General features: G+C 34.4%; 1 pseudogene across 1 annotated transcript; it reads right to left on the reverse strand.

Annotated features, from left to right (window-relative positions):
- Positions 1–1,923: 1,923 nt before the first annotated feature.
- Positions 1,924–3,650, reverse strand: LOC306657200 (elongation factor 1-alpha 1-like; annotated as a pseudogene). Its single transcript has one exon. The product of its transcript is annotated as an elongation factor 1-alpha 1-like (transcript).
- Positions 3,651–14,962: the final 11,312 nt, after the last annotated feature.

Here is a 14,962-nt window from a genome sequence, read left to right on the forward strand (position 1 = left end):
GAACATACCTCAACATCATAAAAGCCATATATGCTGAACCCAAGGTCAACATTGTTCTAAACAGAGAAAAATTGAAAGCATTCCCTCTAAAAACTGGAACAAGATAGGGATTCCCTCTTCACCACTTTTATTCACCATCATCCTTGAAACACTAGCCAGAGCAATCAGACAGACCAAAGAAATTAAAGGGATATGAATAGGAAAAGAAGAACTCAAGCTATCACTACTTGCAGATGACATGATTCTATATTTAGAGAATTCAACAAACTGCACTAGAAAACTTCTAAAACTCATAAATGAACTCAGCAAAGTAGCAGGATTTAAAATGTACACACATAAAGCTGAAGCATATCTATTCATAATTATAAATCCTTGGAAAGAGAAATTAGAAAAACTACTACATTCATAATAGTCACAAAAAAATAAAATACTTAGGAATCATTCTAACAAAAGAGGGGAAAGACCTCTATGATGAAAACTACAGAACACTAAAGAAAGAAATTGAAGAAAACCTTAGAAGATGGAAAGATTTCCCATGCTCATAGATAGGCAGAATTAATATTGTCAAAATGACCATACGGGGCTGGGGATATAGCTCAGTTGGTAGAGTGCTTGCCTAGCAAGCACAAGGCCCTGGGTTCAATCCTCAGCATCACAAAAAAAAAAAAAATAGCCATACTCATACTACCAAAAGTGCTATATAGATTCAATGCAATTCCAATTAAAATCCCAAGGACATACCTCATAAAAATAGGGAAAGCAATCATGAAATTCATTTGGAAAAATAAAAGACCCAAAATAACCAAAACAATCCTTAGCAAGAAGATTGAAGCAGGAGGCATTCCATTATCAGACCTCAAACTATACTACAGAGCTCTAGTAACAAAAACAGCATGGTATTGGCACCAAAATAGACAGATAAACCAATGTTACAGAATAGAAGAGATAGAGACAAACCCACATAAATACAGTTATCTCATATTAGACAAAGGTGCCAAAAACATTCACTGGAGAATAGATAGGCTCTTCAACAAATGGTGCTGGGAAAACTGAAAATTCATATGCAGCAAAATGAAATTAAATTCCTATATCTCACCCTACCCAAAACTCAACTCAAAGTGGATCAAGAACCTAGGAATTATACCAGAGACCCTGCATCAAATAGAAGAAAAAGTGAGCCCAAATTTTCATCATGTCAACTTAGGACCAGACTTCCTTAACAAGACTCCTACGGTGCAAGAAATAAAATCAAGAATCAATAAACAGGATAGATTTAAACTAAAAAGTTTTTTTCTCAGCAAAGTAAACAACCAATAATGTGAAGAGAGAGCCTACAGAGTTTGAGAAAATCTTTACCATGTGCACTTCAGATAGAGCACTAATCCCAAGAATGTATAAAGAAATCAAAAAACTTACCACCCAAAACACAAATAACCCAATCAATGAATGGTCTAAGGAACTGAGCAGACAATTCACAGAAGATATTCAATTGATCAGCAAATACATGAAAAAAATGTTCAAGATCTCTAGTAATTAGAGAAATGCAAATCAATATTACTTTAAGAGTTCATCTCACTCCAATTAGAAAGGCAATTAAGAAGAATACAAGCAACAATAAGTGTTGGCAAGGATATGGGGGGAAAGTTACATTCATACATTGCTGGTGGGACTGAAAATTGGTGTAACCACTCTGGAAAACATTATGGAGATTCCTTAGAAAACTTGGAATGGAACCACCTTTTGATCCATTTATGTATATATCCAAAAGACTTAAAATCAGGATACTACAGTGACACAGTCACATCAATGTTTATAGCAACTCAACTGACAATAGCTAGATTGTGGAACCAACCTAGATGCCCTTCAGTAGATGAATAGATCAAGAAACTGTGGTATATATACACAATGGAATATGATTCAGTCTTTTTTTTTCCTCATTAAACTTTTGTTTTAATGGGTCTCAAAATTCTGTGACAGATTTTTGGTCAAGTTGTTTGCATTACAAAGTACTGATTTTAAAAACTAATAACTTAAAACTGCCACACACACAAAAAAAAAAAAGGTCCACAAAACATTCTCCTTTCCTTCTGGAGGTTTTACGATGCATTGTTATCATTAACCAGTCTTTTACTATTAAACTTAAATGGCCAATTGAGACAAACAGTTCTGAGACCGTTCTTCCACCACTGATTAAGACTGGGGTGGCAGGTGTTAGGGGTAATATTCATTTAGCTTTCTGAGCTTTCTGGGCAGACTTGATGACCTTGCCAGCTCCAGCAGCCTTCTTGTCCACTGCCTTGATGACACCCACAGCAACTGTCTGCCTCATATCACAAACAGCAAAACGACCGAGAGGAAGATAGTCAGAGAAGCTCTCAACACACATGGGCTTTCCTGGAACCATATCAATGATGGCAGTATCACCAGACTTCAAGAATTTAGGACCATCTTCCAGCTTCTTACCAGAATGGCAATCAATCTTTTCTTTCAGCTCAGAAAACTTGCAAGCAATGTGAGCTGTGTGACAATCCAGTACAGGGGCATAGCCAGCACTGATTTGGCCTGGATGGTTCAGGATAATCACCTGAGCAGTGAAACCAGCTGCTTCCATTGGTGGGTCGTTTTTGCTGTCACCAGCAACATTGCCACGATGAACATTTTTGACAGACACGTTCTTGACATTGAAGCCTACATTATCTCCAGGAAGAGCTTCACTCAGAGCTTCATGGTGCATTTCAACAGACTTTACTTCAGTTGTGACATTGACTGGAGCAAAGGTGACCACCACGCCAGGCTTGAGAACTCCAGTCTCCACTCGGCCCACAGGGACAGTACCAATACCACCGATTTTGTAGACATCCTGGAGAGGCAGATGCAAAGGCTTGTCAGTTGGACGAGTTGGTGGCAGGATGCAATCTAAAGCTTCAAGCAGTGTGGTTCCACTGGCACTGCCATCTTTACAGGTGACTTTCCATCCCTTGAACCAAGGCATATTAGCACTTGGCTCCAACATGTTGTCACCATTCCAACCAGAAATTGGCACAAATGCTACTGTGTCAGGGTTGTTGCCAATTTTCTTAATATAGGTACTGACTTCCTTAATGATTTCCTCTTATCTCTTCTGACTGTAGGGTGGCTCAGTGGAATCCATTTTGTTAACACCAACAATTAGTTGTTTCACACCCAGTGTGTAAGCCAGAAGGGCATGCTCACGGGTCTGCCCATTCTTGGAGATACCAGCTTCAAATTCACCAACACCAGCAGCAACAATCAGGACAGCACAGTCAGCCTGAGATGTGCCTGTAATCATATTTTTGATGAAGTCTCTGTGTCCTGGGGCATCAATGATAGTCACATAATACTTGCTGGTCTCAAATTTCCACAGGGAGATGTTAATGGTGATACCATGCTCACGCTCAGCTTTCAGTTTATCCAAGACCCAGGCATACTTGAATGAGCCCTTTCCCATCTCAGCTGCTTCCTTCTCAAATTTTTCAATGGTTCTTTTGTCGATCCCACCACATTTGTAGATCAGATGACCAGTAGTGGTAGACTTGCCCGAATCTATGTGTCCGATGACAACGATGTTGATATGAGTCTTTTCCTTTCCCATTTTGGCTTTGATTTAGCGGTGTTTTTCACGACACCTGTGTTCTGGCAGCAAACCCGTTGCGAAAAAGCTGATTCAGTCTTAAAGAATAAAATTATGACTTTTTCAGATAAATGAATGAAGTTGGAGAATATCAAGCTAAGCAAGATAAACCAATCCAAAAACTACCAAAAGCCAAATGTTTTCTCTGATAAGTGAATACTGATACATAACAGGGGTGGGGGGCAGATTGGAGGAACTTTGGATTGGGCAGAGGGGAACGAGGGGAGGGGGAAAGGGAGGGGTTGGGTAAGATGGTGGAATAAGACAAACATCATTACCCTATGTATATGTATGATTGCATGAACAGTGTGACTCTACATTGTGTGTAACCAGAAAAATGAAAAGCTGTACTCCATTTGTGTACAATGAACTGAAATGCATTTTGCTGTCATGTATAACTAAATAGAACAAATAAATAACAGAAAAAAATCTTTTTCAATAGCAACATTGAATGTAAATGGCCTGAACTCATCAACTAAAAGACATAGGCTGGTGAATTGAATTAAAGCACAAGACCCAACAGTATACTGTGTCCATGAGACTCACCAAACAGGCAAATACATTTACAGACTGAAGGTAAAAGGATGGAGAAAAACATATCATTCACATTGATCTTGTAAACAATCAGGGGTTTCTATATTCACATCAGATAAAGTGAACTTCAAGCCAAAGTTAGAAGAGATAAAGACATTTCATACTGCTTAAAGAAATTTACACAAACAAGATAACAATCATAAATATTTATGCCCGAAACAATGGAACATCTACATACATCAAATAAATCCTTCTCATTTCAAGAATCAAATAGACCACAACACAATAATACTGGGTGAATTTAACACAACTCTCTCATCATTGGGTAGACCTACCAAACAAAAACTAAATAAAGGGGCCATAGAACTAAAAAATATAATTAATAATAAAGATAACAGATATATAGAATATTTTATCCATTAATCACCAAATATACTTTCTTCTCAACCACATGGATAATTTTCTAAAATATACCATAAATTTAGGACACAAAGCAACTCTTAACAAATACAAAAAGAGATAATACCTTGCATTTTATCAGATCATAATGGAATGAAATTAGAAATCAACGATGAGATAAAAAAGTAGAAGCTACTATAATAACTGAAAACTAAATAATATACTGCTGAATCATGAATGGATAGCAGAAGAAATCAAGAATGAAATAAAAAAATACTTAGGGAAAATGAGAATAGTGATCCAACATACCAAAATCTCTGGGACACTATGAACATGGTTCTAAGCAGAAAGTTCATTGCATTGAGTTCATTAAAAGAATAGAAAGTCACGAAATAAATGACCTGAACTTACATCTCAAAGAACTAGAAAAAGAAGAAAAGATAAATACCAAAAGCAGCAGGAGACAGGAAATAACTAAAATCAGAGCTTAAATCAATGCAATTGAAACAAAAACATTCAAAAACTCAACAAAAGGAAGGGTTGGTTCTTTGAAAAAAATAAATAAAATTGATAAACACTTAACCTAGCTAACCAAATGAAAGAAGGAAAAAAAAAACTCAAATTATTAAAATTTATAATAAATAAAGAAATATCACCACAGACACTATCAAAACACAGACAATAATCAAACTATTTTGAATATTTATACTCCAATAGAATAGAAAATCTTGAAGGCATCGACAACTTTCTAGAGACAGATGACCTACCAAAATTGAACCAAGAGTACATAGAAAATTTAAAGAGATCAATTTCAAGCAATGACATTGAAGATACCATCAAAAGCCTACCAACAAAGAAAAGCCCAGGACCATATTCTCTGGCAAGTTCTAACGGACCTTCAAAGAAGAATTATTACCAATCCTCTTCAAATTATTCTGTGAAATTGAAAAGGAAGGAAGCTTTCCAAATTCATTCTGCAAAGCTAGTATCAACCTGATACCAAAATAAGACAAAGACACATCAAAGAAAGAAAACATCAGACCAATATCCTTGCTGAACATAGATTCAAAAATTCTTAATAAAATACTAGCAAATCATATACAAAGGCATATTAAAAAGATAGTGCACCATGACCAACTGGGTTTCATCTCAGGGATACACGATTTGTTCCATATATGGAAATCGATAAATGTAATTCATCAAATAGACATTAAGACAATAATTACATAATTATCTCAATAGATACAGAAATAGCATTTTAACAAATACAGCATCCATTCATGTTTAAAACACTAGAAAAATGAGAGATAAAAGGAACATACCTCAACATTATAAAAATTATGTACATCAAATCCAAGGCTAACATCATTCTAAGAAAAAATGAGAAAAAATGAAAGCATTCCCTCTAAAAAGTGGAAGAAGACAGAGATGCCCTCTTTCACCACTTCTATTCAGTATAGTCCTTGAAACTCTAGCCAGAGTAACTAGGCAAAAAAAAAAAAAAAGAAAAAAAAGAAATTAAGGAGATATGAATAGGAAAAGAAGAGCTCGAACTAAACCGATTGCTAATGACGTGATTCTGTATTTAGAAGATCCAAAAATCTCCACTGGAAAATTTCTAGAACTCATAAATGAATTCAACAGAGTAGCAGGATATCAAATTAACATCCACAAGTCAATTGCATTCCTATACACTAATGATAAATCAGCTGAAAAAAATCAGGAAAACTATCCCTTTCACATGGCCTCAAAAAAAAAAGAATCTTGGTAATAAATCCAACAAAAGAGGTGAAGGACCTCTACAAAGAAAACTACAGAACATTAAAGAAAGTAATTGAAAAAAACCTTAGAGTATGGAAAGCTGTCCCATGATCTTCAATAGGCAGAATTAATATTATCTAAATGGTCCTACTACCTAAAGCTCTATACAAATTCAGTACAATTCCTATTAAAATTCCAATTACATTCTTCATAGAAAGAGAAAAGGCTATCATGAAACTAATTTGGAAAAACAAGAGGCCCAGACTAGCCAAAGCAATCCTTAGGGACAAAAGTGAAGCCGGAGGCATCACAATACCAGACCTTAAATTATACTACAGAGCAATAGAAACAAAAACAGTATGGTATTGGCACCACAATAGACATGAAGATCAGTGGAATAGAATAGAAGACACAGAGACAAACCCACATAAATGCAATTACCTCATCCTAGACAAGGGTGCCAAAAACATACATTGGAGAAAAGATAGTCTCTTCAAAAAATGGTGCTGGGAAAATGTGTAGTACAATGAAATTTAATCCCTATCTTCCACCCTGCATGAAACTCAGCTCAATGTCAATCAAAGACCAGGGATTAGATCAGAAACCCTATACTTAATAGAAGAAAATGTCAGCTTAGGAAATGACTTCCCCAACAAAAGTCCTAAAGTGCAGAATTGAAATAAAAAGTCAATAAACGGAATGATATCAAACTAAAAACCTTCTTTACAGCAAAAGAAATCATCAATAACATGAAGAGAGCCTACATAATGGGAGAAAATCTTTGCCACCTCCACCTCAGATAAGGTGTTAATTTCCAGTATATACAAAGAACTTAAAAAGATTAAACAAAAAAATCCAGTCAATAAATGGGCAAAGGAACTGCACAGACACTTCACAGAGAAGAAATATGATGATCAACAAACACATGAAAAAAAGTTCAACATATCTAGTAACTAGAGAAATACAAATTAAAACTACACTGACATTCCATCTCACTTCAATCAGAATGGTAATTACCAAGAATACTAGAAACAATAAATGTTGGTGAGGATATGGGGGAGAAGTGTATACTCATACATTACTGGTGGGACTGCAAATTGGTATAACCACTCTGTAAAGCAGTATGGAGATTCCTCAAAAAACTAGAAATGGAACCACCATTTGACCCAGTTATCCCATTCCTTGGTATATACCCAAAGGACTTAAAATCAGCATACTACAGTGAACCAGCCACATCAATGTTTATAGCAGCTTAATTCACAATAGCTGAGCTATGTAATCAACCTAGGTAGTGCCCTTTAACAGATGAATGGATAAAGAAAATATGGTTTATATACCCAATGGAATATTACTCAGTCATAAACAAGAATGAAATTATGGCATTTGCCATAAATGGAAGGATCTGGAGACTAAAATGCTAGGTGAAATAAATCAATCCCCAAAAAACCAAAGGTCAAATGTTTTCTCTGATATGAGGATGCTAACCCCAAAAAGGGGATGGGAGGTGAAGATGACTCAGTGGATTAGACAAAGGGAAATGAAGAGAAAGCAGGGAGGATAGGAATAGGAAAGACAGTAAAATGAATTTTACAACTTTCCTTATACATATATGAATACACTACAGTGAATCTCAATATCATGTACGACCACAAGAATGGGATCCTAATTAGAATAAGATAAACTCCATGTTTGTATAAATATGTCAAAATAGACTCTACTGTCATGTATGACTAAAAATGAACAAATAAAAACCCTGTTATCAGATTGGCAAACTTGGTTTCAAAGAGTACACATATAAACATTTTTATCTGGTTACACAAGTGCTCTAAACTAAAAATCAGGTTCAGTGATTGAGGGAGAGCTGAGAGTGAATGTTATAGAAGATGACTAACAATATTCTGCCACTGACATTTTAATTAACCAGATTTCCATATCTCTATGTCAGTTCAAGGAATTTTTCTTTCCTAAAAATTCTTCCTCACTTCTGTAGTACAGTTAAAAGTTCTTACCTTTCTTTAATAGTCAGCTTAGTGTCTGCTTCTTTTTATTTTCCTGATCTCACTCAATATTCATGTAGTATTTTTTCCCAACTATATCACTCATTTTAAGCTTACAGTGTGTTAGATTTCATTGTTAATTTGATTCTTTGACTTTGTATTGTGTCCCCAACTGTGTGGGGACTTTGTAAGATCTGAGGTCATGCCTTATACTCCTTTGCATCCCTGGGATTTGAGGATACAAGATTGAATCTTTCTTATTTTATGAGGGATTTGAGTTAGTTTGCATAAAAATACTCAAAGGGGTGTCAAAATGTTAATAAAAATCTCCAGCAGAGAAAATATATACTGAAATAGGAAGTCAAAACTTAAAGAGTAGTAGAGAGTACAATGTATAAAAACACAAACTGTAAGAACTACTTCAAAAGATTTGCTACTGCAATACATACTTGACTCTAAGACACATATTTGAGCTATGTATGTTATTCCCAGTAACCAAATATAAAGGAGAAATTGACCAACTGTAAATTACCGTTAAAAGGACAGAAAATATCACTGTAAGCAAATTCCCTTCCTATCAATAAATTTTAAAGGAAGTGTCTGTTTGTTTTGGATTGTAGGATATGCATTTATGTGACAACTATCACTACCGAACTCTTCTACAAAAGAGATACATTAAGAAGCCTGTCTGAAAAATTTACATGCTAAATGATTGCAACTGCATGACATCCTAGAAAATGCAAAACAATAGAGATTATAAATGATCAGTGGATGCTAAGACTTTAGTGTCAGGGATGGAAAGGATAAATAGGTAGAGCAAAGGAGATTTTAAGGAAGAAAAATTATTCTGTATGATGCTGTAACAGGGGTACGTGTCACTATGCATTAGTCGAAAACAAACAAGGCAAAGCAATAATAATTGTACCACACAAAGCATGAACCATAATGTAAACTACAGATTTTAGCTAATGTAACAATTTTGGTTCAGTCGTAAAAATGTATTACACCATTGCAAGATGTCAACAGAGGGAAAAAGAGAGATGTCAATAGAGGAAACTGTGGCCAGGGAGGGGGAAAAGAGCTGTATGAACACTTTCTGTTCAATTTTTCCACAAACCTAAAGCAGATCTTTAACATCTATTTTTTAAAAATCTACCTAAAGGAGGAGGAACTATATGAAAAACTACATATATCTGCTCATTTGTGGGAAAAAGACACACAGGAAGAATAAACCAGACACTAATGAGACTGGTTTCCAAGAAGAAAGGGGTGAGAATGGTGTAAAGAATGGGGAGAGAATGTGTGGCAAAAAGGACTGAGAAGGACTGATACTTATGTAAGCACATCTTTAAGGACAGTTGTGAATTTAAAACTTGTTAACCGTGAAAAATATTTTAAATGTAGAATTTCTAACGTTCTTTTCTTCTAGCTAGAAATGAATTTAATTTCTATCAATAGAAAATCTCTACTATGTATTCTCTACATGTTGCACAAAAATTTACAATTTTGGTGTGTAATTTCCTTTGAATGAAAATTAAAATATTTTCTCGTGGCCATTTTTTTAAAGGAAAAAAAAAAAAATATATATATATATATATATTATTTTAAAACTGTATCCACAAAGTACAAGAGTTCACATGTATTGACAAGGAGATTTTTTACATGTTTTTCCAAGTGTTGTGAATGACAAATTAAATGTCATTGTGCTTTTACTTTATGCTTCACTGTTCATTAATGCAGTAAAGCATTTGACACTATGTTCACTGGCTATTTTGGACAAAGATGGCTGGCTATCCACCCAAATTTCACCATTTGTGAAGTTTCACTGGGAGGGAGCTGCTACATTTTCTCCTAATCTAGGTGGGTCTCAGTTAAAGGAAGTTTCTTATTCAAATACAATGTCTTCAGTAGCAATGCCACATCAAATCCTGGGATGGCTTATAAGGTTTCTTCTAGCAGCATCCATCAATAAGAGGTATAACACCAAACACAGTAGTCAAGGCTATGCAACAAAGGATCAATGTTCAATATGGTAATTTTCTTATTGTTTGAAGTAGAGTAAGAATAAAACCTGAAATTATTGGAATAATTGAATATCCTTCAAATGGACATTACTAACTTACACTTTATAACATGCCTCTAGCTAGGCTAGATTAGTGGGGAGTACAAGATTTATCTATCCATATATTTGCATGTAAAGCTCTTGTGGTAAAATGGCCCAGGTTACTGCCTGTAGAACAATGGGTAAGTTACTTAACCTTCCCTCTGCATTACCTTCTTCACCTAGGACATGATAACCTAGAGAAGAGCACCTTTCTCACTGAGTTGATTGGGGCAATATAATAGTAATGCCCATAGAATCATTATGGCAAGATCTGGCTTATGGGAACTGCTATAAAAAAAAAAGTTGATGATTCATTTTAAGTCAACAAAAACGCTAAAATGTATGAAAATTGAAGAGGCTGACCAGGGTTTTTATTTTAGTAGATAGCCACAATTTATTTATTTATTCAATGCTTTTTGATTATGAGAAAAATGGTGAGATGAAAAACTGAATGTTTCACTTTGTAATTCAAAACTTTAGAATCATGGTTTTTCATGTGCTTTCTTTTAAAATCTGGGTCATTGAAATATCATCCAAAGAAAGAGGATGGAAAGGAGAAATGCAAATATTCTCAGTATTTGTGTAAATCAAATGATAGAAGATATGGTACAAATGGATAAAGAAAACTTCAAGAAAATGGCTTAAAGTGCTTCTCCACAAACAGCTTTTGGAGATTCGTTTTGCATCTTATTATTTCTGTTTTTCTATCCAATGTGAGTATGGATGTGTGAAGGCAAATGTCACCAGTTACAGAGAAAACAGTCCTCTCTTTTCTCATATGTCATTGCTGAAATGAAAATCTTGGTAATATGCAAGAACTGTTTAGTATGGGATTCAAGATAATACGCAGTGGTATTTTCCTATTGTGTTAGAGCAAAATGTATGTTAACTACTAAATTAAACAATGAATTTATATTTAATGAACAAAAATAATGTCAACCATAGAAGATATTTTAAATGCCAGTGAACCTGATTTTTGAGAATGTTCACAAGCACTTAAGTGACGTTCACATCTCCAATTTTTTAGCAACGTTTTATGTAGAGGACCATGACCCACAATGCCAGCAGGATTCTAAAGCCACAGCATAGTAACCACTCAGCCATATCTCTTATTCAGTAAATGACCTCCATCTCCACTTCACCAACCATGTGACAAAGTCATCTTCATAATGACCTCATGGCAGTTCACAGTTTTTCTTAGACCTAAAAGGCTAGCAGGCTCCCTTAGGAAGATGATTTCAAAATAAGCCATCAGCTCCCAAAAGAAAAAGATGGTAGATTTTATCGCTCTATATAGATCTGGGAACTGACTCTGCCCAACCTTGAGCGACTGCATAGTATCAGTTTGTTAAAAAAAAAAAAAAAAAAAAAAACTTTCTTAGGAGTATGTTTTGCATGCACGTAAACCTTCTGCATGAAGAGAGAAGGTAGAAGCAAAGGGAAAAAACAGCATTTACTAAAGAAAAGTGACGGAAAGGTTCCTGCAATAATCTCTTCTAGAACACTAAGAAAAGACTTGTTACATGACTCTGAAGGAAAGCAGCTACTTTTCTTAATTCAGAGTTTATTACCTTAAATCATATCACTACAAACCATTTTAAATATATGGAAGAATTATTGTACAACTCCATATCAGTCCTGAACTTTCTAAGAAGTGTTTAACTTTATCATAAACCTATTGCTATACATTCATGTAACCTACAGTATTTTAAAAGTGAAAAAACAGATCTGATTTGCCACTATTGAAGGAGATAGTTGTATTCAGTCTTTACTATGAAAATTGATAAAGAGAAATAATTCAACATTTGACTTGCCTTTTTGAAGGAATTTTAATTTGTTGCCATTTAAAAATACCCAATTAAATAATTATTTAACCAAGGAGCAAAGGATACAAAGACCTTTCAGGGTACAGCTAACAAGGAACAGGCTGTATCTAGTACTGTCCCACATATTGTTTGGCAATTATACAAAACCCTGTAAAACGTATATGCAACTGACCTTCACGTAACCTGGCTCTCTGTCTTAGCAAAATCATAAGCAGACAATTTGCATTTATGTGACTGTAGGGAGCTAATAAAAGGACATCATTTGTACAGTATTCCTGTCAAAACTGTCTTATCTGAATTTCATCAAGGACTTAGAACTAATTTCTAAATTTACAGAAATAGAGAACACAGAAGAACAAGCTGAGCCATGCAATGTGGGACACTACTCAAAACAGCTCTCTTGGTGTCTTCCAAAAACCAATGTCACAGCAAAAAATAAGCATCAGGGGTTGTGACTGAACTTGAATAGTATCTAATGAAACATGAAGACCAAATGCAATGCAGGAATTTTGAATGGATTTTGCATCAATAAACTCATTTATTAAAGATATTTTTGGGGACAACTGGAAACATATGTATATTAATGAGAAAAAATATGACATTACAGAATAGTTACTAATTTCTTAGTTATTAATGTAACATTGTGATTATGAAAAATTTTGTTAAGAAATGAATGCTAGAATACCTAGGTGAAATGTGATGATTTCTGTAACTTACTTTAAATAATTCAGCAAAAAATTGTATTGTATATGAAGTTCTAACAATATATAAATAAAATCTATACAAATGCATATATAAAAATATATGCATATATGAATAGATATATACAATATGTATCAAATATTCCACAATGTATACCTTGACTAAGTATATACAGGTGTTCATTGAACTATTTTGCCCTTACTCTTTGTTTGAAATTTTTCATGACCAAAAGGTTTCTCTTTAAATTGAAATTTAAAAGAGCCAAAGGAAAGGAACAGCTCAATGAGACTGAACATTATTACTATTGATGGCAAGAACTCTTCACTGATCACCTGCTATTATAATTTGGATCTATAATGTCTCCCAAGGTCCATATTTTAAAGACTTGGGAGATTGTGGAAATTTTTGAGAGGTGGGGCCCAGTGAGCAGTCTTTGTATTCTTGGAAGCATGCCCTTGAAGAGTATTCTGAGACCCTAGTCTCTTTCTCTTCTTCTCTTTGGCTCCCTGACCATGAGGTGAGCAGTTTTGCTCTCCCATGTGCTTCCAACACAATGTACTATCTCACCACAGTCCCAAAGCAACTGGGTCAACTGATCATGGACTTAAATCTCCAAAACTATGAGCCCAAACAAACTTTCTTTATTAGTTGATTATTTCAGGCATTTTGTTACAGTAACAGAAAGATGACTAACACACCTATTATACATTAGGAACCATAGTAGTTTTTACATATACATTACTTGATTCACTCTTTTTAAAATTGTGGCAAAATACACAGAACATAAAATTTGTTCACTTAATCAATTTTAAGCATGCAGTTCAGACCCTAGGTACAATCATATTGTAGGGCAACCATTACCATCATCCATCTCCAGAAATCTTTTCATCATACAAAACTGAAACTCTATACCCTTTAAAAAATAACTCTTCATTTCTCTCTTTCCCAGTACCTGAAAACTAGTATTCTACTTTGTTTCTATGGATTCGACCACTCTAGATACCCCAAACAAGTGGATTTGTCTTTTTGTAACTGGTTTATTTAACTTGAAAAAAATGTTCTAAAGCTCATCTATGTTGTAAAATAGTCAGAATTCTCTTTATTCTTTGTGTGTGTGTATGTGTGTGTGTGTATACCATATTTTGCCTACCCTACCCATTTATCCATTAATGGATATTTGGGTTACTTCCACCTTTTCAGTATTGTAAAGAACATTGCTATGCAACATGCATGTACAAATATCTCTTCAAGATCCTATTTTCAACACTTTTGAGTATATATCCAGAAGTGGAATTGCTGGATCAAATGGTACTTCTAATTTTAATTCTTTTGAGAAAAAAGATCCAATTTCTCTGAATTTGGCCAACACTAATTAGTTTCTGGTTTATCTGTTTGATAGTAGCCTTCTTGGTATGAGGTGTGATATCAGTGGTTTTATGACTTTAATTTTTGCATTTTTCTAATGCAGTGATTATAAACATCTTTTCCTGTGTTTATTGACTATTTGAATATCTTATTTAATTAAATGTCCATTCCATTCCTTTGCCTGTTTTTAATTGGTTCTTCACTTTTTTTCTTAAGTTGGAGGGGTTCTTTATATATTCTGGATACTAACCATATCACATATATGACTTGCTAATATTTTCCCCCATGCCATGGAAGACATTTTCCCTCTATTGATTCCCTCCATAATTGATGTACAAAAGTTTCTAATTTTGATGTAGTTAAATTTACCTTTTTTTTTCTCTTGGTTCTTCCTGAATGACTTCTCATATTATTCTGAAAGATTGGTATTTTAGCCCATTTTTCTACATTAAAAAAACTAAAGCTTAGGGAATATAACTAACTTGGCCAAATCTATACAAGCCACTATGAGGTGAAGCTGAGTTTCCGATTCAGTTCCATCTGACATCTTTCTACTACACTCTGCTGTGGTACTGATTTAAATATTTATATTGTTACCAAATTAAGAATAATTAATTAGAAT

Source organism: Sciurus vulgaris (assembly GCF_902686455.1).
Source record: "Sciurus vulgaris genome assembly, chromosome: 3".
NCBI classification, from domain to species: domain Eukaryota; kingdom Metazoa; phylum Chordata; class Mammalia; order Rodentia; family Sciuridae; genus Sciurus; species Sciurus vulgaris.